Source organism: Mycteria americana, chromosome 1 (assembly GCF_035582795.1).
Source record: "Mycteria americana isolate JAX WOST 10 ecotype Jacksonville Zoo and Gardens chromosome 1, USCA_MyAme_1.0, whole genome shotgun sequence".
Classification (NCBI taxonomy): Eukaryota; Metazoa; Chordata; class Aves; order Ciconiiformes; family Ciconiidae; genus Mycteria; species Mycteria americana.
The window spans coordinates 70,863,079-70,888,076 of NC_134365.1; the positions used below are offsets into that span (position 1 = coordinate 70,863,079).

The 24,998-nt window shown below is 40.3% G+C and overlaps 1 protein-coding gene across 5 annotated transcripts in view; it reads left to right on the forward strand.

The window, feature by feature from the left end:
* Positions 1 to 24,998, forward strand: part of CALD1 (caldesmon 1) — a 198,152-nt gene that overhangs the window by 56,389 nt on the left and 116,765 nt on the right. For 4 of the 5 annotated variants that reach the window (XM_075505390.1, XM_075505407.1, XM_075505417.1 and 1 more), the window contains exon 2: positions 23,108 to 23,203. The exons of the other annotated variant lie outside the window; for it this stretch is intronic. The gene's annotated coding sequence lies outside the window, so the exon portion shown is untranslated. The remainder of the gene's footprint in view (positions 1 to 23,107; positions 23,204 to 24,998) is intronic. 5 annotated transcript variants of the gene reach the window in all.

The following is a 24,998-nucleotide window of genomic DNA, read 5'->3' on the forward strand; positions in this document are numbered from 1 at the left end:
GCAAGGGGAAAAAATGGGTCAGTTTTTCCCTCTGCCCGCTTTCCCTCATCCTCTTCAAATCCTAACTCAAATGGAGGCTTCTGCACTGAATAGTAGGGCATGTGAAATGGTAGCAAGTCAGGAGCAAGGAGAGTGAAATGAGGGGAAAGCACTCACTCTTGATTTCCACTTGATTGTTTTGAACTGTCCGATGTCTGTTTTTGCTAAAGCCCACTTGACTATGTGGAGGAAAGGGAAAGGCAGCAGAGCTATGTTCTGATATGGCCAGATGAATCCTGGTGTGCAGGATCTCATAAGTCTAGGTAGGGTACACATACGTCTTAATCTACAGAGGAGATGTAGAGTGAGGGGAACTTGAATTTAATTCTCCCAAACACTTCTTCTCTTGTGAAAATTACAGTGGGACTTTCAGCAGTGATGAAAGGGCAAGACTAAGGGTTATGTTCTCAGTCCCAGTCTTGTCCACTTTGGTACAAAAAAGGACACAATCCAACCACAGCTATCCCTCAGAGAAATTCCCTGGCAGAAGCATCATCCCAACTGGCACAATGCCAGCCTAACTGGCCCCCGTGTCCACCTTTCCCATTTTTACTCCAGTAAGAGAAGCCATGGGACCCGAGGGTGGTTTTTTTTCCTTACATTTATTTATACATGATTCATAAGTCAGTAGAGATGATTGAGAGCTGTCAGAAATTACAGCAGTTACTAGACTAATATGATTTTTATGTATCAGCAGGAGGTTGGATGCCTTGAGAGTAAGGGAACCAGTCTTATAGTCCCTTCAGGATTTGTTTGGCATGGGAGAGAATAAAGCCCTTACGTACTTTTTCCCCCTGTTCTATGAAAGTCAAAGCTCCCCAGCAGTGACAGTCATGTATCACACAAAGACCTCGATTCATTATGGACTTTGCAGTAGGGATGCTGCCTGTTGAATCATCAGCACCACTTTTTTGATGAACATAGGTTTCCTTTAGATTTCCTTCTCTCAAATGTTGCTGCCACTCAAACTTGTTTTGCTTGTGAAATCTGACATCATCTCAGCCTGAGGTTGTATGTGGGAAGGAAAATGACTTCTTTGATTCATGTTTCCATTTTCTTCCCTTTCTGACAGCAACAAGAACACACGGTGGAACGTTGCATGTAAACCTTTGCTATGTACATTACGTAGATGGAAATGGCAACTGAGCTTTGCCTTTCAGACTGAAGCAAAGCCTCCATTGCTCATAATGGACCTCGACTCTGCAACATGCAGTCAATAGATTAGTGTGGAAAATTTTGTGTGCTTCCTTTGACTTTCTATTGGTATTTTCTCTATGCCAGAGAAAAGAAACCAAAACACTTTCTATTATCTGTATTAATAGTTTTATACCACACTTGTGAGGAGCTCAAGCACTGTTTATGTTGAAAAGCATTCCAAGACCTCAAAGACTTAAAATCTGACCAGATGAGAACCAAAGGGCAGCAGGGGAAGAAGAAGCACTAAGGCAAATTCCTGCCCCCAGTCTCACCCCAAACCCTTTCCCCAAATCATGTGGCAGAGTTAGGCAGATAAGTCTCCTCTTGAGTCTCAGGTCACAGCTTTCTCTTTTGCTGGTAAAAGGGTGTCTTTCAAAGGCTCAAACTATTTTCTGTAGCTTGACTGATAATGGTGGCAGTGGCTGTCTCCTTAGCATGCTTTTCCTCTAGGACCCTAAATAGAATTGTCACCCACACCAGTGGTGGAATCTTTTTGATGAAGATTGTTTTGCCACTCTAGCATGAGTTACTAAGGCAGGTAAAAGTAGAGACTCTTTCTGTGGTGCTTTTTTTTTTTTTTTCAATTTGGAACATGTTCCTCTGAATTATTTTAGTTTTGGAAAGTCAAAGCAACACTTATGGAAGTTTTAAGATAGTTCTCCATTTTCCTTCATGGTTTGATCATGTGATTGCTTAGAATTCCTGGTGACCTTGCGTTTTTTTAATATGCAAAAGGTTTAGTGGGCTTCACATTTGATACCTCTGCTCTATGGTTTGCTGAGCGCTGTGTGTTTGGGTATTGCAGACCCTGTCAGGAGCAGAAGCTGTGGGCTCTGTGCAAAACTGTGCACAGGGCAAGTCAGTCCTTTAGCCTGTATGTGTATACAACTTTGAAGCAGTCACTTGTTGCTACTCAAGAATCCTTCCTCTAGAGAAAGTGGCACATCTGAGGAAAGGGATCATTATTAGTAAACTGATTAATTATTTTTCAAGACAAACCATCTAGTCCTGACAGATGCTGAGTAACTGTAGGTGGCCCTGGAAAATGTGTATCCTTAGCTATCCTTAGAAGACACTCAGCAACAGCAGAGATGTGATCTTGAATAATCAAATAAAATACCTGTATTTGTTTCTAGGCCATGAAGTTTAACAAAAACGAAAAGGGAAAGGATGGACAGGGAACAAAAGGAGAAATGGTGGGATATGTGTGATTAATGCAGAGTTAACTTTGCTGTCTGTGATGATGGTATGCAGTGATGAAATGGATGTTTTCTGTGATTTATTTTCTTCTACTTTAAAGTAGTGGAGCTCTAAAAATGACTAATGAACCTCCTTTCAAGGTTCATATCTATGACTTAATTCATATGTGCAGTAATCTTGTCTTCCCCTTAACTGCAGCAGAAAGTTGAGGGTTGCTCACCCAAAGAGCATTAGAGGCCAAAGCAGAGACACTGGACAAGATCCAGCACAAATAGCTGCACTCCAGTGAAAACAGGAATCAGATGTACAGTGCACATGATAGTCTAATTGGCGGATGCTATTTACCATATGTTAATTGCAATTGTATTTAAGTTATGTTGGTTAAGGCAATAATTAGAGCAGTTCCATGTAAGATGCTGAGTTGTTAAAAATAATTGTTTTGATAGAAACATTTTTATCAGGGTACCATTGAAACTTATTCTTTAGAACAAAACCTTCTTAACGTGCTTTGTTCATGACCTCAACTGATGCAAATTGGAATACATAGGACTAATTTCCACAGAGAATTTACTACCTAAGGAACTGGCCTGTTGCACTTTTATACTGTGGAAGATAGTATGGTTTGTATGTTTGCACACTGTATTTTTGTGCTGCATGTATTGCAAGATATATCAGTGTCTAGTCATCACCAAACTCTACTGTAACTGCAGAATCACAGAACAGCTGAGGCTGCAAGGGACCTCTGGAGATTTTGTAGTCCATTCGCCCTCTGCTAAAAGCAGGGTCAGCTAGAGTAGATTGCCCATACTTGTGCCCAGCTGGGTTTTTAATACCTCTAAGGATGAAGACTCCATGACCTCTCTTTGTTGAACTTCATGAGGCTCTTGTTGGACCACTTCTTCAGCTTGTCAAGGTCCCTCTGAATAGCAGCATAACCATCTGGTGTATCAACCACTCCTTCCAGTTTTATATTGTCTGCAAACTTGCTGAGGGTGGACTCTTCCATCATCCAGGTCATTAATGAACATGTTACACAGTATTGGTCCTAGTGTTGGCCCTGGTGTACACCACTAGTGACTGGCCTCCCACCGGGTTTCGTAACACTGATCTCAACCCTCTGGGCCTGACACTTCTTCCAGTTTTCAATCCATCTCTTTGTTTATCTATGCAGATGTTATATGCTATGTGACAAGCGTTAAAAGCCTTACTAAAGTTGTGATAAACAACATTCACTGCTCTCCTGATCTCAAAATAATCTAAAAAAATTAGACTAATTTGTCCATGCTTGTAGTGTTATGTCATCTTTAAATGTAAATGAGTGTAACCGGGAGTAAAAATTAGGTTATCTAAAGCTGATTCTTTTCAGTCTTTGTTGAAGGCAATAGACTTTTTTCAAAGAAATTTTCAAAGATACAAGGTGCATAAATCCTATTAAAACTTATGAGGCTTGGGCATGTAACTATTATTTATGCCTTCAGAAATCTGTATTTTGCGTCTCCCTAGAAACATGCATGTTGGCCAAGCCAAGTACTTGTCTGTCAGAAGTCATTTTGGGACTTGAAAGCAAGGCAAGGGTGGGCTGCAATCTTGAAGAACCTCTTCCAGGGTTCTGTGATCAAAGCTTCTCCATTAAGACCACTTTAGTACTTTATTTCCAAGTTTATTTTATAAAGGGCTGGTAAGTGATCACAGGAAGTTACAGTCAAGTTACTGGTATGAATGATGTATCTTATCAGGGGAAAATAGTGTTGCTCGTTAGTTGTGGTAACTAACAACCCATTAATGTGCTGATTTCTGTTTGAGAATATATTATATCCCATTGTAAACTGTTTATGACTAGAACCCTGATAATTCTTAGTAGCTTGTTTATTAATGTTTAATGTTAGTGTTATCTGTGTTTTGCTTTCTATTACATTACCCTGCATCTAGAACGAAACTCTTGACATTGAGAGTTTGTCTGTATTTACTCTGGTGAAGCAGGTTGGACTCAATGGTCTTAAAGGTCTTTTCCAACTGAAATGATTCTATGATTCTATTGAATGGTTACCCTGGTTTTGGTCTCCTTTAAAATGTCTAATTACTTGATGCAGCCATCTGTAGGCATAAACAGGGATTGTTCTCTTAGTTACTAGCAGTGATTATTATAATACGTAGAGCACCGTACCCCCAGTGGGGATGCTAGTATATAAATGGAACTCAGGTTATGTCTTGTAGACAAATTTCACTTATAATCTGGAGGCTGAAAATCAGTTTTTGGACTGTGCAAAGCATATGACAAGCCTCTTATGTTGTATTGTCTGTGTGCTGTTGGGTATTTCATAGTAGAGGAAAGAGTAGGGGAAAACTGTTGCAAGAAAAGGATCAAAATGGTGTTCTCATCCTTCAGACCAATCCAGCAGGTACAGTGCTGTAGTTCCTTTCTAGTACAGAGTGGTCCCAGAATTTCTTCTTCTGGGAGACCAGCTGCAGCTATGGCCACGGTAGTTTGTATCGTTAAGGCTGAGTGGTGCTTTAGCTGTATCTCACTGATCACATTCTTGAAATTACTTCTGTTGAAGTAGCTGGGCTGGCCACCTTCGCATGGGACATATAAAGATATCCCAAAGGGAACAGAGCTAATCATCTGGTTGCACTAATGAGCATGGTGGGGAGGTAGCAGAAAGTGCAGAGGCAGCAATCTCACATGACTTTTCTTTTAGTGTATAGTCTTGTTCTCAAAAATATACTGAAAACCCCACTGTTGGCACATGCTTGCAGGTAAAAGAGTACTTGTCATGTGTCACCACACTTCCCTTATACCACAGTGCTGAGGTTTCCTTTTGCATTTAAACTGGAAAGAAGCTGACTTTCTGTCTATGTTCTACAGTCAAGTAGTCACCCGGCACCATGTCATTATAACAAGTTTTTAAGCTGTACTAGTAGACATGAGGAAAAAAGCTCCTTTTTCTCTCCTTTAAAAAAAAAAAAAAAAAAGAACAGTACTTCACACAATCTAGTGAACAGTGTGTATTGCTTTGAGAGATTGATTTATAGCCATTCTTGCAAAGTGGAAGGAACACCAAGTAGGGGAAATGGCCATGTTGAAGGAGAGGCTATTTTGATTTACATCATCTTCAAAGTGTTCAGACTTCCAGTCACACTCCAAGCTCGCAAACTGAAATAACTACGTCTACCCAGGGATTTGTAAGGGCTTAGCTTCATCTGTTCAGAATCGTATCTCTCATTGAAGTAGTGCAGCTTTCCCTTCCTAGAAGAAGCTGTTTGCATATCAGCCAATGGCTGCAGTTGTAAAGGCGATTGAACTGGTGAAATTTTATGTGGGTTTTTTTTTTTTCTTTTCTGCTCTAGCAAGAAAATTTACCTATATGGTGTGGCCCATAGTTACTCGGCTGTGGACCTGTAATCAGGGAGGTGATGCTCGGGGCACCAGAAGAGAGCAAACAATGCTATGGCTGCTATGTACGACCAGTCTTTGTATTGAGGCAGATATTTGAAAACAGTGACAAATCAATCCACAGAGAAATCTGCACCTCTGGGAATAGAGTCATTTTTATGAGTGTTTGTCCTAAAACCAGGGGAACTTGGTTTGCAATTGGTTGGTCTGCTCGTGAGTCTTAGGCCTCGGACACCTCATGGAAGAAGTGCAAATTGATCAAGAAGACTTGAGATTTCATGTCAGAGTGTAGATGTACATACCACATACCACTTCTGAATGCACTCAGGGAATGCCTTCCTCTTTAACAGAATGAAGAAAGATAAGTGGATACTTTTTAAGCTTTGTGTCCTGATTTCAAGAATCCCAGTGAGGCAAGAACCCTTAAGACTGTGGCACATAAGTAGAAATTTTTTATTATTGACAATCTTTCAGCTTTCTCATAAATGTCCATGTGAAATTTTACTAGACCTGTCTTGAAGTAAGAATGTTGCACAGTTTGGGGGCTGATAAATCACAGTCTCTACATTAACTATATAGAGAATTTTAACCATGTATGATCTTCAGAGGTGTTTTGGTCAATTACCAAGCACAGGTGATCCTACTTGCAGTTCCAACAGGGCACTAAAGATATTGCTGCTGCTTTGTATGCTTAGAACAAGACGGTACTTGGGGCTTGTCTGAAGCTTCCTCTCTTTTCTCCTTCCTCCTCCTCCCATTATTTTTAATGGTTTGGATGTCATTTATGGATGTATAAAGAGGCCCTTCAATCTGTATAAATTGTGTGCCTTGGTTCTGGCTCAAACAAAGAAGTCGACAGCAATGGAATTGCTATTTCTAGAGAAGACAGCAGTTTATCATCTTCTGCCACATTTGTCACTGCCCTCTCTCCCTTTTCAGAGCATACCACTGAAAGAATTTAACAGAAACCAGTTTTGTGTTTCTAGGAGATGAAGCATTTTTTTCTTCTAGTGAAAGTTGCTTTTTCCCCCTCCTGTAAAGAAAACCAAATGAAAAAAAACCACCCCCAAACAGCTGGTCCACTGTTTGATGCACTTGAAGGCCCCCACGTAAAGTCTTCATTCATAGAACATGTCTGTGACTGTACAAGTTATTTATTTTCCCTTTCTTACAATCAGCCTATTGTAAAATGAGAACAGAAATTACTCCTTTCTTCATAGGTTTGTTGTGAGATTGAAAATTGTGAATCACTCAGTGTTGCAGTGGAAATCATATGCATACCATAGACAGAAACAAGAGCTTTTCTGTGGTTGAATGTTCACTGAAAGTGATTAGAGATATATTTGTGCTTGTGTATTGCAAGAAACCATACAAACTTAGCCAGGGGAAGAGATAATGTATTACCTGAAGCCTTCCCTATGTGGAGTTCCAACCATGTTCCCCTCATGCTGGGATGCAGCTCTTTTGATTTCCCATAGATATGTAGAGGGCAATGCTATGTATGGAATCAGTGATTTGCTACTAGAAGGACTGCTAAAGCTACTGTCCCTCTCTAGCACCCTGGATGGAAAATGCAAAGTAGCCAAACATTAACTGGGAGTCAGTCTGTGCCTAACTGGGCTGACACAGCTGCCGCTGCCATCACTGGTAGTCTGTCAGCTTTGTAGGTCAGTGAAAGACTTCATTCTATGAGACTGCTGATCCAACATCACTTAGAAAACCTTGTAATTACTCACCTGATTGCCCCCCTCCCCTTCAAATTAATCCTAGAAACAAGTTATCGCTCAAATACAGAAGTGGGAGTATACTATTAGTTTTCACAGTCTTGCTGCCCAGTGATTGAATTTGACATTGTCACACAGAAAGCTAATTTCTGCAGTGTGGAGCTGGCATTCCAGGCATTGCACTGCAATAGCGAGGTCTATGGGAAAAAGTCGAGGAGCACTGTCTGGAGGAATTATGTAGGCCAGTCCAAATTCCAGTTGAGGATTCCCTAGATGATAATTATTTAAAGGTTTCTGCTCTCTAGTGGGTAGAAGTCAAAATTAGAAAAATATCTGACATGATGAATGACTTGGAGGAGAACAATCTAACTGTTTTGACGAAAGCTGTTTTGTAGATCAATCTTAGAGCTACAACACTAGACATCTAACTTCCCAAACCCTCATTCTTCTTCCCCCCTCCCCCCCCCTTTCTCATTCTTCTTTGATTATCTATTTTTAATCTCTTTCTGGAAAGATAGGTAGAACGAGCCCTGCTGCATGAAGTATTTGTTATCATCACTCTTTTTGTGCAGTCCTCCTATCTGACATTAAATCAACACAGATTCCTTCTCCGTTGGTGTGTGGACCTCTTTTCTAGATGCAAAATCAAGCAGTGCAGATCATCTGTCTTTTTTGTGTCTGAAAAGGGGACAAGCACTACTGAGGATACTATAAATATAAAAGAATAATGTGATAATGTCTTGAATATGGCACCATGCAGCTGCAACAAGCCCCAGCCTTAAACTGGAGGAGCTGTAAGTGTTGCTTTGGGCCTCTAGTGTAATGGACCTAGCTCAAGCCTACTGCTAAACTTGTACCTGCTAAACAGTTCTCAGGTTGGTCTCATTCCCTGTGTGCCAACCTTTCTCCCCACCTTTTTCATCTTCTTTGATGCTTCTGTATCACTGCTGCTCTTCCTCTGTTTTTAACATCCTCTTTCCCATCGCTTTAATTTTCCACGCCCCCTTTTCTTCCTTGTGTTGTGTTTTGTGTGTGTTTTTTATCTAAAGCATAGGGTAGATTTCTTTCTATAGCTGCTCTTTCTGTCAGCTTCTTTCACTCAACCACCAGTAGTAATGTTATTTTTAGTCTGAGTAAAGTAGATGCAAGTTGTGATAGGTAGGGTGGTCTAATAGGTTTAAAAGCATTGGAACTGTAGAGACCAGAGTTCCTCTGACTTATATCAAAACAAATGAAACTAAACTTGTGCTAACTTTATGTCATTGTCATAATGTGAGATTTATTCTGATGGTATAGGGCTCTGCCATTTCAGCTAAAATAGTTGCTCTCTGAACTGGGAGAAGTCATAACTTGGCATCCATTGAATGGATGAAGCTAGGCATCATTTCATGTATGAACTACTTTATTCCCAAATTTTCACCAGGACCAGGAAAGGAAGATGGAGCATATTCAAATGGGAATGTTCTTTGAACTGTGGTTTTGTATATTACGTGATAGGAGAAATTAGTGGAGTGGGAGACTATTGTTTAGTTTTTGTCTATTTCTACGACTTCAAGATCAAGGAAATCCTGAGGCTGACAAGAGGGTTCTGTTTTAAAATAAGAAATACATAAAATTTAAGCATCAGTCTTCTTGAATTCCACTTGGTGAATGAATCCTGGTGTCTATATGATACTTTGCTGTTTATTAGTCTAATGTGACCCTTATAGAAAGGTTGCTTTGGACAAATGGCATCAAGACATAAAATTAATAAACTCTCCATGAGTGTTGTTAACAATGAGAGCTGACAATAGACAACATCAACTAGTTTCCCATGAGAAACAAAGAAATATCAAAGGGCTGTAAATAGCATTTCATTTTCTGTTTGCCAGATGAAGATGGGACATGGGGATGGTCTTAAATGTTTTGCCCATTTTGGCACATGCTTGCATTTTCAGTGGCCTAGCTTATTGGTCTGAGATCTAAAGGACAAAATAGTGCTATCATAAGACGAGAAGAGGCTCCCAGCCTTTTAAAACACAGCAGAATCATTGAGTTATCCTTCATTGATATGACTGTTCTTCTGAATAAAAATGCTGAGGGCATTTCTAAATGACTTTATTACAACTCTTTCCCACTAGACAGGGTCTCTTATCTTCTATTTGTATTTTTGAGTTTCACTTCGGTTTCTCTGTCCTCCTCAGTATTTGTGTGATTGTACATATCTCTCTGCCATTACACAGGCAGTGGAACAAACCTCCCAGAGCTTTTGATTTGTTTTGGTTTTTAGATTGAGCTGTTGCAGATCTTGAAGAAAAGCAAAAATACTGTGGGAAGGGTAGTAGAATCCTTTTCAGTAGTCAGAATTAGGAAATTCCTATCTTGATAGTCAAATCGTCACCCTATCTGGAAAAGGAAGAGTTTAACTGAGAAGCTTCTCTGACTGCTCTATTTTTAGACTCAAACAGCAGGTGACCATCTGAAAGATAAAACCATCCCTCCAATCATGTTTAATTCAACTAAATTCTATTCTTACACGGAAATCGGTGTAAAACTCAAGGAGGCTGAAACATAGCATGTTTACGTTCTGCCAGTGCCAGCTATTCTCCCCCCCCTCCCCCCCCCCCCCCCCCTTATTTTCTAATGCTGAATCCAATCTTCTGTTGCCATAAAAGAGAATTAATGTTCATGGAATTAGTTTCAGCTCTGCTTTGATGCTTAATTACCCAGAAAAGTCCTTCTCTGTTGTGTACTGTTGGTTACTAAGCTGTTGAATTATTTACATTTGGTTGGGATGAGGAATAACATTTGAGTTCTAAAGGCTTTTAAATGTTTTTTTAATACGGTTTGGGCAACAATGACTTGAACTGTCACTAGTTGCAGCAACATTTCTTTGTGAGCCAATGTCCTTGAGACAAAACAAATACATTGCTTTGCCTAATGTGGTTTTCTTTCTGCTTCCAAAAAATATGCAAAGCATAAGAAAAATGTTTTGCAACCCAGTATCCTCTTTCTCCTGTGCTTACTGGTGCATCGCAAATAATATGCGTTATGCTGTTTAGTTAGCTAACCTTATGTTCTGTGGTCAACCACAAATTTTCTCTGGAGTCAATGGAAGATTCAGATACTAGAGGAATCTCGATGTGAGTCAGCAGATACTAACCAGAGCTGGGTGAAAAATTATTTCTGTCTTTATGTTTTCACAAATTCAGAATCTTTCTGGAAATGCAATGGGATGCATAGAAAGACTTCATGAGGTAGAAAAGCAGACAGAGAGATACTTTCAGTCTAGTCCATTGGCTAGGTCTCCTTGCAACATTAAAGGTTTAAATACCGCTCTGTGCTGCTGGGATGGAGGTTGGGTCTTTCTCTTGTGAAAATGTGGGTGCATTGACCATCCTATACTGCACTGTTCCTGTTCTGGACTCTTTTTAGAGCTGCTCTGCACTGAATAAATAATTAAATATTCTTTTTCCTTTGTCAATGGACTTTTTAATAGAAACTGGAATGACTCCAGATAGATGCAAGCAAGTCCTTGTCGTGGTTTAGCTTCAGTTGGTGACTAAGCACCACACAGCCACTCCTTCCCCCCGGTGGGATGGGGGAGAGAATCTGAAGAGCAAAAGTAAGAAAACTCATAGGTTGAGATAAGAACAGTTTAATAATTGGGAGAAGGAAAAAAAAAAAAAGTAATGAAAAGGAAAACAACAAAAGAGAGAGAGAGAGGAACAAAACCCAGGGGAAAATACAAAACAAATGATGTAACTGCTCACCACCCGCCAACCGATGCCCAGCCAGTCCCCTGAGCAGTGATCGCTGCCCCCCTGGCCAACTCCCCCCCAGTTTCTATACTGAGCATGATGTCATATGGTATGGAATAGCCCTCTGGCCAGTTTGGATCAACTATCTTGGCTGTGCCCCCTCCCAGCAACTTGTGCACCTGGCGGAGGATGGGAAGCTGAAAAGTCCTTGACTAGCGTAAACCTTAGCAACAACTAAAACATCAGTGTGTTATAACATTATTCTCGTCCTAAATCCAAAACACAGCCCTATACCAGCTACTAGGAAGAAAATTAACTCTATGCCAGCCGAAACCAGGACAATCCTACTCCAGAACAGCCCTTAGGCTGGTGACTTGCTGTGCACTATGGTACTTATCTGAGATGCAGGGGGTATATGCAAGTATCTTTATTCACCTGAATTCTCTTTTCTCACCAGTCAGCTCAATGACTAATCATCAGATAGACCTTTCTTTGGTTCAACCAGAACTGACAACTTTACTCAGTTGAAGATGGATATTTCTATAGAAAATTTCAATTTCATTGATCTGTTTTGGGGGGAGGTTTGCCCCATCAGCTCCTACATGTTTTATCAGAACAATTGCAGCTGCTTCTGGATATGTATTTCATATGAATTATGGCCTAAAACACCTTAAACAGAATGTAAATAACTAGTAAAGCAGATGGGGAGAGAGAAAGTAAAATTAAGCAAGGTAAGGTTTTGAAATGTGACATGGAAGCAGTGTGGAGAAGTAACTGCGATAAGGCTGGTCTGTGGCTAAGACCTCAGTAGCAGAAAGCTTCTGTGAGGTCAAGCATAATAAAAGCACACAAGAAATGTATAGGCTGGATGAATGAAAAACATAGGGGAGAGAGGCTAATGAGGTAGTCAGCCTTTAAAAGTAGTTAACTTTTGTGTCCTTGAAATGCATGTAAAGCCTGAACCAAGTGTTTGGATTCTTCGGTTTTTCTCTGCTAGTGACCTCACATTCCTGTCTGTGAAGTGAAGACTGCAAAGAAACAGTGCAAGACCTTTAGTGGTCTTGGACACAAACAAATACCATTAAAAATAGGACAAACCCCTACCCAGGCATGAATAAAAGCTGCTTTAGTATTTGATTGAAGAGGAGCAAGGCTGAACTTGGAAGGATTAACGTGGGTCTGCTGAAACCTTCATTAAAAGGGCTGTCCAAAGAGGACTTTTGTCATTTACACACGTGCAGTCTCAGGCAGTGCAGTCATACATACTTGTATAGCTAGCAAGGAGGTCAGCAGTGAAGATGAAATAATTAAACAAAATTAAAATGATAGTATCTGACTATTTTTAATCAAGGAGGTATGCATGTGAGGGAAAGAGAATGCCTTAAAAATAGGTGGCTCTGTGTGGTACTGCATACTGACCTAAATTTTATGACCATGTTTTTTCTGCAAAGTCTATAAATACTTTTTTTGAGGGGGGAGAAGGGGCGAGAAGAGGGGAGGGAGGTTAGGAGAGGAATGAGAATGAAGTAAAACAAAATTCCTTTTTTTTTTTTTTTTTTCCCTTTTAAAATGGAATGCTAACCAATCCCTTGGCAACAAAGCCCATGTTTATTTTTAATTAAAAAATAACATAGCTGGGTTGACTTCAGTTTTCCCAGCTGCTATTCTTCCATCACAACAGCTCTCTGGCCTCTTTTCCCTTGCTGATTTCTTTCATCATTTGCACTTAGCTTGTATGTGTTACATGGATTTTATGTAATATTTCCTACCATTGAAAGCAAGGCTAACAGTCTAAACAAGTAGCTGGGGCTCAGTCATCTAGATTCTCATCTACAGTACCTGAGCATGCCCTTCCTTTTGGAAAAGTAATAGGTGTGACCAATATAACTTTTTTTTTATGTGCACATTCCTTGCTGTTTATATGGCTGCTAAACAAGGAGAGATTTAAACTGCATATTGAATTTATGAGTTGTAGTTCATTAAAATAAATGGAGTGGGTTTGGCAACGCTCAGGTATCACTGAGCACACAGGTAGTGTTTGAAGGCTGACAAGTGGCCTTGGTGGTTTTTCTTTAGATGATCAATTGCAAACTGCCAGTTTTTGTGTTTGTACATTAGGTGAAAAGTTAGAAAATAGACATGCTTGCCATGTCTTCTCCAGCAACTTCATTTCCTCCGTCTGTGGGGCAGAACAGGAAGAAGTCAGGGTGATGATCCATTTCTCAGCATGTCGTGACAGAGCTGATTACTTATATAGTGGAGAAGATGGTGTCCGTCTGTAGCAATCAATCTGGTTTCCTGAGTGGACTAAAATTTAAGTTTTTATGTGCACATTTAGAGGCCCTTGCATATTCAGGAGTATCTGGTACTTTCTGCAGGCATTTTTAAGCTAATTAAAGTTGAGATAGTAATGCTGTAGGCTTAAAGGTTCACGTACCAGTCGTCCATACTAAACATTGCCAGCAGCAGTGGGAGCTGACCGCATCAAAGCTACAGCTATTCCCAGACAGAAATGCAGTAGCTAGAATAAAAGTAGTGGTTTGTTGGGTCACTGGGTCCAGACCATGGAAGAAGATATAACTATATGTATTAATCACCAATAATGTTACTACTTGGGACGGTCTGCGATGCATAATTTGCAAGCTTTCCATATACAATATAGCCACTTTTAAAAAACAGTTATTTGCACTGGTTATTCCTGAATACGTGGCAGCATTCTGGTGTACTATGATATTTTTTCTCTGTGACAGTTTAGCTCTGCTCATCTTGCCTCAGCTAGAAGCCAGAAAGGCAAGGACAAATGCATATGAAAGATTATAATCTGAAGAAATAATGTTATCCAAGCATTTTTAAGGCCCAAAAAGGATTTGAGAGAGATTGGAGATTTTGGAAAAAATTCCATGATTACTTTTATTTCATCTGAACCAGTTTGCTCTTCCCTTGTTGTATACTTCTTGAGAAAATGCATAAACAGGTGAAATATAAATACGATGGTATATGCCAGTCTGGGCTAAGGTAGATCTATCATAATATATGGAACGGTTGACATCTGTTGTGATGCTACTGTGAGCCTTATGATGTTTGTTCTGAGTTCTTAAGAAATGATTCAAGACTTCTCATTAATTTCTGATTTCTGCCTCATAATATTTGCAAATATTTCCCCTGATCCAAAATGACCATGGTGGGACTGAACACATATGTTACTTAGGAAAAGGTGCTTGACATGTTAATCTTTCATAGGTGATAAAGTTTACTGTCATGATGAACTATGAGATGAGGACAAGAAACTGAGAGGTAGCAGATATAAGGAGGCTAGCAATAAGGAGGAGGAGGAAGCAGGGCAATAGGACGTTGGGGCAAGAAATTGGTTAAAGTCTGGCATAGAAAGAATGTGAGCAGGAGCGAGCAACAAAGAAGCTGGAGAACAGTACAGTGGGAGAGGCACGATGGATATGAAAGCAGGAGAAGAGTGGGGAAAATACAGGGCAAGACCGTGAAGATATGATGCAAATGAGGTGCCTGAAAATTGCTGGGAAGAAATCGCTGTATCTGAATTACTTTGTTATCCTGTCTGAGGAAGGTGATTAAGAGGGATGGAGTAAGCGGGAAGAATCACCTTTTTTTCTTCTTTTCTTTTTCCATTTCACACTTTCTGGGAGATGGTTCAGCAAACTGGTGGGTGCTTCCTTTGTGAACTGGGGTGCCGTGGTCCTTCCCTTGCTTTTGCAATGGAGCAGCATTTGCTTATTTCCAGTCTTTTGTTTTGTCATGTAATGCTTTACCCCTTCTAAAAGATTATTTACTTGGATTAGTACTTTGACAGTAATAAAATAATATGCAATGCTTGTGGTCAATTTAATCATTTGTCCCAAGTCCTTATAAGAGATTAGAGTAGTGACATTGTTTTGGGCTGTGCATCACTAGGAGAAGGTTATCTTAGTAGGAAGGTGGTATGAATTGGAAAACTAAAAAATAAAGGTATTCAGTATAAACCTGAAATAAATCCTGAAGGAGAGAAAGTGGAACCAATTTTCCCCTCCACAAAGTTTGGGAACATTCATTCTTAGAGTTTCATTTTGGCTCATTATAGAAACGTTCCCCAAGGACTAACCTAGAAAATTTGAATCAAACCTTCTGCACCCAGGGGAGGGTGTTCTCCAGGGACTTTCTGCTATCGCATCCCCATGGAAAAACCCATGTGAAGGGAAGCCACAGAAGAGGTTCACATGAACCTTCCCCGCTGAGGGAATGCCTTCATTTGCACAAAGCTCTTTTCTAAACTGCTTTACTTTTATGGGAGCTGTGAGCTCCAGGATCCACAAATAGTAACTTTTAGTGCTGGCACTAATCCTGTCAATCAGAATTCTTCCCAGAAACACCATTAATTAAACTTCCCTGAAAAGTGTACAGCTCGCAGAACTTTCCCTGTAGCTTCCTCTCTCCTGATACCTATCCCAGCAGTGTATTTACGTTCAATAACTGAAGAAGACACAGGAGAGGAGAAAATCAGAGCTTTCACAAGAGACCACCTTTTTGTTATTACAGACTTATTTTAGCTGCCCTACTCTGCTTGTTTTGAGCAAATTCTTTCATTTGTCATGTTGAATGATGCTAGCAGCTGTCAAAATATGCTTTAAAGCAGCCAGTTTCCATTTGCTGTGTGTTGCAAGTGACTATTTTCTGAATTATTATGCAGTATTCTTTATGGATTATTAATAATCTGGATTAGAGCTCTAAGCTTTCTGAAACCCTTTTCTGAAAGGGACAATGAATTTGCAAGGAATTTGGGACTTCTTATTAGCAGTAAATGGTTTCCCGCAGTAGCATGTTCTGCAGCAGACATGCCTGTATCCGCTGCCAATGATGTAGGGGAGCTTATGTTCAATCTCCAGACGATCAACAAAGGATGTGGCAAGCTTTTGTTTTTAAATTTTGAAATGTTTGTTCTTCCAGATCACAATTTGAAAGGGGAAAACCCTCCCTGAATTGTCTTTTCCTTGCTGTGCATGTTGCTGCTCTATTGGGGAGATGGGTTTACATGAGGACAAATGGCTATTCTGGAACAGGCTTGGCCTGTTCTTGCTGCCACTGATGTCCATGTGAGAACAGCAGACCCTGCATGGAGCAAGTGAAGAACACAACCCTCTGTTTATTCCTGTGGGCAGTAACTGCTGATCAAAGCAGGAAAAGACGAGGAGTCTGGTTTTCTGCTAATGTGAATGCCACTGCTGTGTGGTTAGCAAATGGCTTCTGCTTAGTAGCATGAACGTTGCCAAAGAAGGAAGCAAGTGCTATATTTGCATGGCTGAGGAAGATGTTCCAGCCCACATCTGCTCAGATGCACACATACTTTGCTTATTTTTTAGCCTCTACTTTCAAGAATAACCACGCAAAGATCTTGCAATCTACTTCCACTTGGTATGAGCTGTATCTAGTCCTCCTTTTGGTTGTGTTTAACCTCAGCAAGCAGTTCTCTTTCTTTCCTGTCTCATGCCAAGATGTGCAGAATGAAAGCCTGTGTGTAGGGCAGTCATTGTACCCAAAATATGTTCACTTCTATTGAGGGAGTATCATTGTGCAGGCGAGAGGAGTGATTGTTCTCCAAAGTGTTAGGGTGCTCTACTGCTGAGGTCAGTGTAAGGATAACTGGCATTTTAAGATGGTGGAGAAGAAATATGCCATTTTCCGAACCTTTGTAGGTCAGATGAGTTGCTGTTTAAAAGGGATATTAGCAGCCTGGCTGAAGGGAAGATACAGATCTTTTTCCTTCACAGACTTTCTCCCCTAATGTGTATGGCTGTCTGGCATTATTTTGAAGACCAATTGTGATTATAAGCACTCATGCAAATTTGTAATTAAGAACATTCATTGAGCAGCTTAGTACATGGGATGGGGTATGCTCAGGGTGCCCCCGAGTCCTGCTCTGGAGAATCATTCCATGTACTGCTACGTCCATGGCATCAGGAGTGGATTGAAAGTGAGGTCCAGTGGGCCCCTAAGAAGTTGAACTGCAAAGGGTGGGTGGATGTTGGAGAAGGATTTCTTTCCTCCCTGCTTGTCAGATCTCCAATATATTCTGTAGCTGGGCTGGAAGAGGCACTGCTGATGGCATGCTTTTCCTCTCCCTGACTCTTTACCTCCGGACCCTGAACACATCTGGACAATCAGGACTATCAGCCCTCTATATAATGCAGCCTGTGTGGTTCAACCAGAAAATATGATGGGGTGGGAAACTTTTTCCTACAGCTCACATTCTCCCTATGAATCTGTACTTATTGATACTTTCTGCATCACTGAAATCCTCTTCAGATGAAGCCACAGAAAGATGAAGCTGTAATGGGCTGAGTGCTTCATAACATTTGAAAATTAACAATGGTATATACATGTAGCTACCTGTTTGAAAGATGAAAGTATTTCCTCGAAGACCTGTGGACTGTGCCTTGATGGTCGTTATTCAGCTGAGATTAAGATGGCACTTGAACTCTAAACCCTTTCTTTAATAAAATATTAACATATATAACATAATGTTATATTAAGTTCATTGAGAGTAGCTATTAGATCAGAAATTTCTAATGTGTAGCGTCATCCCTCTTATACCTGGATAATAAACTCTTTGGGAGTAAGAACTAGCTTTTTGTTCTACTGTTTGCATAGCACCCAGAAAGCTGGGGCTTGGTGAAACTACTGCACTCCTAACATTGACAGTCCTAAAACTCACAGAAGAATTGATAACTAGGAGATGGATGCAGCACTCTGGGAAGTAGAGCTTAGGTACAGCAAACTGTGTTAGGCAGAGCACATAAATGTGTGCTTAGCCTGAAGTCAATGGGCTTTGACTATGGTTTTTAAATTAAACTCTAACTTAAGTGTATTGCTGCATGAGAGGTGTTTTTATTTACTTTGAATGCTGATGTTTTGTACTGATAAGCTGCTTATAAGTGGTTAGGCGAGCAGTTCACAGGAGACAACACACCTCCCCTTTTTAGGTCATCCTAGAAAACAAATTCCTTGGGTACCTGTTTAGATAGTAATGGATGAGTTCGAGGCTTCCTGTTCCCCTCTTCTGTTGGCAACTCTTGTTTGCCAAACGCTGTAATGAAAAGCCTTCTTTGTGCACATAGCACATCTGAGGAAAAGCTGAAAAGTTTTATTTAAGTGCTCCCTTTGTAATGTCTTTGTAAGTAAATAAACTACATGGCAACCCTGACAACATAAAAATCAAAAGGAGAAAAGGAGATCTGGAAGAAATGGTAAACAAAGAAATACTTCACCTAGACCATTTTTTAAAAAGGTGGTGGTTTCCTCCTCTCATTTTCATGACTCAAGGGGAAAAAAAAATTTGCACAAGAGCCAATACTGAAATCTATGGGTAAAAATTCCTAGTTGTAACTGGAATGAGATTCAAGTTTAACAGCCACTCTATGGCTGTCACACACTGTGACTCTGTGACTATGGGAGAGGGGAGGGATGACGACAAAAGACAGAACCAGACTGTTCTCAATGGTACCCAGTGAAAGGACGTGAGGAAAGGGACACAAATTGAAATATAGAAAATTCCATTTAAATGTAGGAAAAAAAACTTTATTACTGTAAGTGATCAGCACTGGAACATATTTCCCAGGGAGGCTGTGGAGTCTCTGACCTTGGAGATACTCAAACCCCAACTGGACATCATCCTGGGCAGCCTGCTTTGAGCAGGGAATTGGACTAGATGATCTCCAGAGGTGCCTTCCAACCTGAACTGTTCTGTGATTCTGTGAAATGATTTGCTATTTTTAAAGATTGGAGGAGGAATCCTTCTTTTATTTAATAGATTACTAACTCAGAACCCAGTAGGTAGACTGGGTTACCTCCTTTGTCCAAAAGAACTGTAAAGTGTACTCTCCAACTATTCTTTATGGTGCCTCCACTCTTTCCTACTGATGTTATTTCACTTTCCTAAATGATTAAATATGTAATTGGGACTGAAACCCAGGTGTGCTATTTCCAAAACAGCTTCTTAATCACCTTGCTGTTGGATAATTGGGATTGCTCCATTATATGTGATGCAATGAGGAATACTTCCTATATGCATACCACACCTAACTGTGCATTAGGTGAGTAAGCCTTCATCTGGGAAGTGGCATAGCTGAGTCCTAGTGTCAGTCTGAAGGTTTAATTACTTGTCCAAAGTGAACTATATCTTCACATAGCACATAATTAAGTTGTGGGACTCTCTGTTATGGGATTTTGCTGAGTGTTGGCAGCTACTGGAAATAATAATGGAAAAAAGCTGCCATGGAGATCAGTAAATACACAGATTCCACCTTTGACTCAGGCATTCTGGAAGTCACAAGCTGTTGTAGAGTATTTGTAGGAAGCATCATTATATGCTTTCCCTGTTCTTATGTTCTACCTTAAACATCTGATATTGGCCACTGCTGGAGGCAGGATACGGAGCTAGTCCGACCTTTAGACTAGTGTGTTACAATTCCCCTTATACTCTTAGCACCAGCACTGGTAGGAAAGGATGTGGAAGAACATCCTAGTGCTAGACTGTCCTTTGGAAGATGTAGGCTAAAATCCCTGCAAGAAGAGATGAGATCTGAACCCTGTCACAGCCCTAGCTGTTGAGCTATTGGATAAAATGGAGAAGCACATAGTTTTGGTAACTGGGCTCCATAACTTTATTTCCATTCAAAGGTACCTGGTATAATGGAACCAAATTCATTAACAGAGTAGAGGGGAGTGAAACCATGCTTTTCTTTGTGTGCATGTGCATATAATTTTAATAAAAAACCCCCATGTTTAAATGTCACAGGTCAACTTCTGAAGGACCTTGGATGTGATTTGGTTTCCCTAGTTTCCATATTAAAGATAGTAACAACTTCCTCATTTCTTAAGCCACAAAGTACTTCCGATAAAAGCATTTTAAAGAACTTCTGATAAAAGCATTTCTGTTATTAAAATTGCATTTACCGGATACTGACCTACATTAGCTGAGAATCTACTACCTAAGTTAGCTGGAAATTGAGTTCCACTGTGTGCTTGAATGTGCTGTGCTGGGTGTGTGCCTAGGTCTGCAATGCTGTTAATGCCATTGCGTGAATGAGAGCAGAACATGAACCCAATGTTTATGGTCAGGGGAATTCGAAGGACTGAAGAATCAGTAAAAAATGTGCCAATTTTACCACTGAAGATTACAGTCCTAACTGTGTCCAAACCCTAGTGATGTTTCTTGGATTGGAGGGTTTAGATTTATGGAGTCTGGTTTTCGACCTGGACCTGAACTTCCTTCATGCTTAAATTGTATGGAAATTTCCTGTTTGTTAAATTGTTCTTAGCCCTTCATAGTCAGCTCACAATGGAACTGTGGTGTGATAGAGGTTCTTTTGGACAGCAAATAGTGGGAGAGTGTATTTCAGTCATTTTATTGATATTACAAATTATGTTGAGCTCAATTCTGAAAAATGTTGCTTTAGGACAGAGCAAATACAAGGAGAATAGCCGAAGAGGGCTTTGTGACTATGGGAAAGAAAAGGAAAATCTTTTGGGGGTCGTCTCCATTTTTAAAAAGATCTTGAAGAGATTGAAAGAGAGTAAACAGTCTGAAGCAGAAAAAGACTTTTAGATCCAGGATCCTCCTAATGCATGATCTGTGTGTCATGAAGTTATGCCTGCTGAGAGTCAAGTGTGGGATGCTAAACAATAGAAATGGGCACAGTCAGCTTTTCAAGTTAGTGAAAAAGTTTGAATGAATTCAGTGAGCTGGAAGGACTTTCATGCTATTCGTGAGTTCAAGCTCTGTGGACTGATAGAGCCCAGTCTGTTCCCGCTGTAGGCAGGAGTTACCAGTGAGGGGGAGATGACTTGAAGCTCTTGGTTGCTCTTTTCGGACCTTGAAAATTAGGGATGTCCTCTTACATTGCTCTTTTCTGCTATGTGATATATGCATAGTAACACTAAGCATCAAAAGGGGATTGAGACCTCTTTTGAATCTAATACTGAAACTTCTAATGGAATCAATCAAAATCTTGGCTTTGGCCACCCCTAAGTCTTCAATAATATAAATCACTGACAGGTGTCTACAAAACCTAGAGACCAGACTGTAAAATTGTTTTTGAAATTGCTGAATAGTCATTTACATCAAGAGTCCTTAAAAGCCCATGAGTTTCCAGTGAATAACCAGAAATTAATACAAGTAACAGCCCCACACTATGATCTTAAATTACTGAAAATAAGCTTCAGTGATTTTTAAAGAATCCATTTCCTCTGTTGGCACCGGGAAGTTCTGTGTGAAGGTCCTTGGGTCTAAAGAGAATGGACCATGCAAGGCTTTCTGAAGAAAGCTTACATTTTTTATTTCTACTCTGGTGGGTCTGTATACTACCAAGTGGTAGCTGAATGCAGAGAGAGTCTTCAGGGAAAAAAATACCGCATTTCAATGAAGCTCTTTCTTACTGTATTTCCTGGTATCCATTATGAGTTTCTACTAGATCACCCACAAATTGTTGTACTGTCTTTGTATAAGGGTGGCAGCTCATTTGTTCTGCTCTCTGAATTGACATTTATAGAATTGTTGTCATGCCGGGTCAGAGCAAGGGTCCATCTAGGTTAGTATCCTATCTCTGACTGAGACAGTCGCTCACAGTAAAGCAAGTGAAAGCAGATGAGTGTGGAATGGCTATTCCTTTAATGCGCTCTCCCAGGGCCTGGCAATCTGCTTTGGGACTTCCTAAGCTAGAGGTCACATCCAGACCATCATATCTCATAGCTGATGAAACTATCCTCCATGATTTTTTTTTTATTCCTTCTTGAATCATAGTTATTTTACAACAATAAACATTTACTGTTTAAAAATCATTCAGGACCTTTCTCATACCCTGCCTCAATCATCTCTCTTTTTCAAATGGAAGAGTCATACTCTAGATAGCCTCCTAGATGGGAACTGTGCCATAGCTCTGATCATTATTGGTGTCCCTTCCTGGGCCTCTTGTTGAGAAAGGGAAACCAGAACTTCATGCAAAACTGAAAACATAGGTATACCATACTTACGTGGGTGACCTAGATAGAACCTAGATTTTCCCTAATGATTCTTAACTTGCCTTTTGACAACTGCTGGCTAGTCAGCTAATATTTTCAGAGAGCCCTTCCTCAGACTTCAAGATGTCTTTGCTGAGTGTTACTGGCTCGTTTAGAGTTGATTACTGTGTGTATACAGATATAAGTTGTTTGTTTTTTTTTTTTTTTTCCCCTCTGTACCTTTACTTATGAACACTGAATTCAGTCTGCCCATAGAAATTCATTACTATGAAGTCTTTCCCCAGTTCTTTGTATTGACTTTAGATATTATTATAATGAATAGTTTTGTATCATCTACAGACTTTGTCTTCTCACTGTTCATCTGCTTTTGCAGAGTGCTTTTATGAATATGTTGAATACTTCAGGTCTCACTATAGGTCCTTAGGGAGGTATGCTGGAAGCCTTGCTCTGTTATTGAAACTCACTGCTGGTCTGCTGCTTTGCTTCGTCTCTTACTAATCACAAGAGAATGTTCAGCTTAGCCTGTATCAGCTTCACTTCTTAAAGAGGTTTTAGTGAGTGACTTTGTTGAGAGATTTTGGGAAATCAAAGTCTGCTTTGTCAAACTCTAATTTATAGAGCTGTTGATAGTGGGTTTTGTCGGTCTCTTGCAAAACTTTTCTGTTTTATTCCATACTTTAAAAAACCTTTGTAGGGATGTTGTTAAAGAAGACTTTACCAAAGAAAAATGAAAGGTGTGCAATAATTATGCTATTGCTAAACAATGTTCTTTACTTTCTATTTCTGTACAGTGATCACCTCTGTTTTCTGGAGTCATATTTTTGAATTCATCAGCAGCTGGTTACTGTTACTGAAAAACTCAGAATATTTCCTCTGATTGCCTTTCTGTGAGTATGATCAAAGTAGTTACCTCAGATTTCCTTGCCTGTTGTATTCAGAAGGTTTTTCTGTTTCAGTTTTTTTTCTATTGAAGTGTTTATATTGGATTTTTTTTCCCCTGTGTGCTTGCTTGCTTCTTTGGGGGCTGATCCAAATTCCTCTGAAAATCAGTGGATGTCCCTGCAGTCAGACCCTTGACTCCTATTCCTCTGGGACCACTGTCACCAGAGATTACTTTCTTCAGAACTGATAGAAGATTTAAAGGATTTTATATTGAATTTTATCTTCAAATCAAAACCTTTGAATTTTACAGTAATCATTTTGTGGGTACATAGCCATTCTTTTAATAGCTATATTTATTTCTCTGCTAGATTTCGGCAAGTTTTTTGCTTGCAATGGGAGTCTTAAATCATATTTATTTGTGTTAAGATCATGTGCTGGTGGGTTACTGTCCTGTTGTATCTCCTGTTCTTTTTAGAGCAAGCAGGCTCTGAGGAGTCTATGAGAGTCCAAGTAACGGGGTTTACTAACTCTTTACAATGTGTAAGACTTAGACATTTTTAACAAACATTGTTCTTTCACTGCCAGAACAAGTGAGGGCTCACAAACCATTTAAAGGAAGTGTTTATAATGTGTGTAAACCTCAGCCCCTCAATATACGGAAATTCCAGACTGGAGACAAACTGAGGACTGGGTCTAAGTTTAAGCAGTGCTTATGACAGCAGACTGAGGGGGTCAGAAATACTGCACCAAGGTCGAGGCAACTCCCTTAGATACCATCATCTTCGGTTAATTCAGGGTACAGCAAGCTGCTTATTCTCACTAATGAGTGACCATGTTCTCTGTGTGCCTGGACCTCCTCTGTACCTCTGCTCCATTCCCCCTCTTTTTGGCAAGAGCAACGTGGAGGAGGAGAGACATGGCGGCAGGCTGAACACCGGTTGCATTGGCTTTCATCTCCAGCAGCCTTCCCCCCCATCAGGAATGCTGGTCTGGGCCTGTTTTAGCTGTTTTTGTCATTGTCCTTGAGGAAGTGAATTTAACTTTGCCTACGCTTCTGAGAAGGTTTGTGCAAGTGCTGAATGGGCTGATAATTGTTGCAGGCTGTTCTCTGCCCTGGTTGCCATTTCGGAGTTCTGCATTACTTTCGAGCCTTTGTGGCGGGAGTATTTGAGACTGAAGCCAGACACAATCTGGGATTTCCTGTTTGTAGGAAATGTTGATATTCCAAAATTAGAATTTCTTTCTGGTTCAGAACCAGCCTAAATGTTCTAAAATTTCCCATGAAACACTTCTTCCAGTGAGATCACTGAATTTAAGTTCCCATGTGCTTCCTTGGGTGGTGCATTTACAAGGTACATAAATTCCTTAAAAATTTGACCCAAGGAGAAGGGAGGCCATACTGTCCAAAAGCAAATGGGATCAGAAATGCAAGTGCTCTCCCCCTGTGCTTAGGATAGGATATTCAAAGAGAGCAGTGACTGCCCTCCAGAGTTTTTCTGACAGCTCAGCAACTGGAGTTGTATTTGTAGACATGTCTGAGCATGCAGACTGTGGTCTTGAAAAAAGGCACTTCAGTCCCTCAAAACTGAGACTGTGCTTCAGTGTATTTCTGAGCTGGTGCGGGTGCCTTATTTTGATGCATAAATGGCATCTGAAAATCTGTCCTTCAGGGACTCATTTGTCTACTCCAAGTGTAAGATGCAGGGCGAGTGTCATCCGTCTCATGCTGAAGTCCCCATGGTGCTTGCACAGCACTTGTCGAAGTGGTGGAAGAATTCTGTCAGAAAAAAGGAAAGGCAA